The sequence below is a fragment of the Zingiber officinale genome, chromosome 10B, assembly GCF_018446385.1.
Source record: "Zingiber officinale cultivar Zhangliang chromosome 10B, Zo_v1.1, whole genome shotgun sequence".
NCBI lineage: Eukaryota > Viridiplantae > Streptophyta > Magnoliopsida > Zingiberales > Zingiberaceae > Zingiber > Zingiber officinale.
The window spans coordinates 54,919,409-54,923,213 of record NC_056005.1 but is presented as its reverse complement, the minus strand read 5'-3'; the positions used below and the strand labels follow the sequence as shown (position 1 = coordinate 54,923,213).

Sequence of the window (3,805 nt, the reverse complement as noted above, 5' to 3'; positions counted from 1 at the left end):
AATTAAGAGAATCATTAGCTAAATTTATTTCCGTAGAACATTTTTCTTTTAGTTTTGGATCTAAATGCACATTTGAAGATTTTTTGTAAAGAATCTCTTAATCCATGTGCTAAACGTGTTCTTAGGACTACACTTGTACAATTAAAAAATTAGTAAAACAAGGAAACAAAATTAATTGATGAATTTAGTAAATTAGATAATAAAGTTTCTTTATATTCCGATATTTAGAGTGATCATTGGCAAACACATTCGTATATGGGTGTGACTTGCCATTGAATCGATAACTTTTGGAACCTCCAAAAAAGATTATTAGCTTATAGAGTTTTTGATGAATCACATAATACTTATAATATCGCACAATTATTATGTTTAATTTTAGAAAAATATGGTTTAACTCATAAAATATTTTCAATATCATTAGATAATGCTAGTTCCAATACCGCTTGTATAGATGATCTAAAATTTATTTGTCAACCTATTATTGGAGGTTTATTTTTTCATAGTCGTTGTGCATGCCATATTTTAAATTTATGTGTTCAAGATGGTTTAAAAATTTTAGAAAGTTATATTAAACCAATTAGAATTGTAATTTCTTATTTATGGTATCATCCATCTATAATGAAACAATGGGGTAAGTTTTATAAAACTAATGGGATGAGACCTAAAAAATTTCCACGTGATGTACCAACACGTTGGAATTCAACATACTAATTATTACAAGATTCATTTCAATATAAAGAATTATTATGTTCATTTTTTGCACAAAACACTAATACTAATATATATTTATTTTCACAACAATGGAATATTTGTAGTAATATTTGTGAAATTTTAAAATTATTTAATGATGCAACCGAACAACTTTCTAGTGTTTATTATCCCACTGCTCAATTAGTTTTAGAAAATTTTTCTAATATAGTATTAGTTTTAAATAAACATATTAATAATGAATCTTTATCTCCTTGCATCTTAGCTATGAAAACTAAATAGAAAAAAATATTTTTATTTAATTCCTAAAATTTATTTAATTGCATTTGCTTTAGATCCTAGATTTAAATTAGAATTTTTACAAGAAATGTTAACTTTATATTATGATGCACTAATTTCAATTAAAGATTTTTCTTCCCCTGATCCAGTTAATATTATATATAATGTTAGAATTTATTTATATGATATTTATAATCAATATTATGTAAAATATGGAACACAAATTAATATTTCTAAAATACAAAAAACTACTAGTAGTAATTTAAAACTTACAAAAGCACAACTCTTATTAAAAGAACAGACAAAACGTCCACGATGATCCTCAAGTTCCACACAGGAACTTAAGAATTATTTTACGACTTCTTTTGATTTTAATGAAGTAGATAGCGAAAACTTCGATATCTTAAAGTGGTGGTCACAGAAGGCTCAAAACTTTCCCGTTCTCTCCGTGATCGCAAAAGAAATTTTAGCTTGTCCAGTATCAACTGTTGCTGTGGAGCAGATGTTCAGTATCGAAGACAACATATTAGATGAACGACGATCAATTTTGTCTCCCGACTCATTGGAAGCCCAAGCATTACTGGACGATTGGACTAGAGCGGAGAAAAGAATCCAAGGAATGCAACTTTCAGATGACGAAGTTGAAGATTTTGATACTGAAGGAACAAATACGACAGGAACATGAAATGGTAGTGAATGAAAATATAAAAGAATAAAAATGTAAAAGAATTACGTGAACTTTGATTCCCCTGATACGTAGGCAACTTAATAAGTGCAAGCCCTTTTTCTAATAATTTTTAATTTTTAATTTTTAATTTTTTTAACATAATAATCTTAAACCGTGGTAAATCGTTACGAACCGTGAACCAAACTGTGAATCATAACCGTCTTAGACGGTTAAGGTTAAGGGTCGATCTATCTGGAATCATCGAACCGTCGAGTTTGAACCGTCGCCAACTCTAGTTACAAGTGGTGTTAATTTATATAAAAAAATAAAAAAAACGCTGCTACCAGCTCTAGTTACAAGTGGTGTTAATTTATATATAAAAAAAAAACGCTGCTACCACTGCCGCCATCTACTATCACGCCTCTCTCCTCTCGTATGCAACATGTTTCTTTTGCTTATTCTTTTGTTTTCTTGCCCTTTCTTCGCACTCGTTCGCCGGCAAAGAGATCAAAGAGGGGGTGGAGAGGCAAAACCCTCGTCTGTGTGTTCCGATCCGAGGCTATTCCTACTGGTTTGCCAACCTTTGTTGGAAGGTGAGGTAGGGTAGAAAGAAGAAGGGGGGAGGGGTAGATAGCGGCGGCGGCAACGGAGAGATGTCGACAGAGGAAGAGAGGTTGCTAAAAGAGGCGAAAAAGCTTCCATGGGAGGATCGACTCCTTCATAAGAACTGGAAGGTGCGAAACGAAGCCAAGATCGTTCTGGCCGCCGTTTGTGACTTCATTACCGATCCGAAGGATCCGTGCCTTAGAGTTCGGTAAACCCTAATCCTTCCTCGATCCGAGTCATTCCTTTTTCCTTTTTTCTGTGTGCGCTTCCACCTGATCCATGGTTTTTTTTGCTGGTCTGAGTGGTGACTTTGTTAGTTGAATATTTTTTAATCGTCGGTACTTAATCTGAGCGAAACTATTAGGTTTTAATTTGTTTTGAAATTCTGGTGATTAGGTTCTTTCTTAAGAAAGACAGTGGCCGATTCCAATGCGCTAGTGCAGGAGAAGGCGCTTGATGCCCTGATTTCATTTTTATGTGCAGTCGACGCCGATGCGGGAAGGTGAATGTTTTTTCCTCTCTGTGTTGACACTTAACCTACTAATGGTTAATGAATTTGTTGTTTTAATTTAGGTACGCGAAGGAAGTTTGTGGTTCCATTGTTTCAAAATGTCTCACCGGTAGGCCAAAGACAATAGAGAAAGCTCAGACAGCCTTTCTCTTGTGGGTCGTCGAGTTGGAGGCAACCGAAGTGTTCTTGGAATGAAGATAATAACTTTCCTAGATGCTCTTCCAATGTTCCAAAGATATATTAAATTAGTTGTCAGGCATGAATTGAAACCATGTCTCTTATCATTGTGTTACATTTCCTGCATATGTAATATTTTTCCTCTTTTCTTGCATGGTTTCTTTTAGCGTATATCTTCAAGTTCAACACATGCTTCTAATTTGTCATACATCTCTAAGCCTAATAATACAAAATCTTGTACATTTTTGAAATTTCTATGTGAAACCTCTTTCTATGTGTCTGAGCCTGGAAATAAAAAAAATACTCAAATTTCTCTTGATATATTAAATCTGTATTCAGCAATTTTAATTTTATTTTTTTTATTACAGAATGAGAGAATTCCCTAAATTTCATGATTAGGGGTTGTCAATCTAATTATGGGGTTCAGGAGTCATAAATATAATACCAAATACCATGATACCTGAATTATTATATTAGATTTTTGTTGGCAATGCAACGTCCACTACATTATTTGTGTAGCATATAGAATTAGAGAAAAGGATTCCATATAGTCATTTCTATAATTTATTCATTATGCACTTGCTAAATCAATGTCCAGAAAACTGCTTTTGGAAATGTCATATCCACTGGCATTTGTTCTAATTGGATCTCAGTTGGTTAGCCCATAGAATGGGAGAGTTCTGTTCTGCATGGAAAGAGTATAACACTGGGGATGAGCATGGTAGATTAATACTCTGATGCAAAAAATAAATAAATAAATAAATAAATCATATTTTCAGTTGGGAGTAGATCAATTCTGAACTGTGTGAAGTCAACATACCTTCCTACCCTAATTTGATTCAACATATTCGGATCAT

The 3,805-nt window shown here is 33.0% G+C and overlaps 1 long non-coding RNA gene across 1 annotated transcript; it reads left to right on the top strand.

Moving 5' to 3' along the window:
* Nucleotides 1-2,061: 2,061 nt before the first annotated feature.
* LOC122029852 lies at nt 2,062-3,156 on the top strand. Its single transcript, XR_006125214.1, has 3 exons — nt 2,062-2,468; nt 2,657-2,762; nt 2,834-3,156. It is a non-coding gene; the product is annotated as an uncharacterized LOC122029852 (long non-coding RNA).
* The last annotated feature ends 649 nt before the right edge of the window (nt 3,157-3,805 follow it).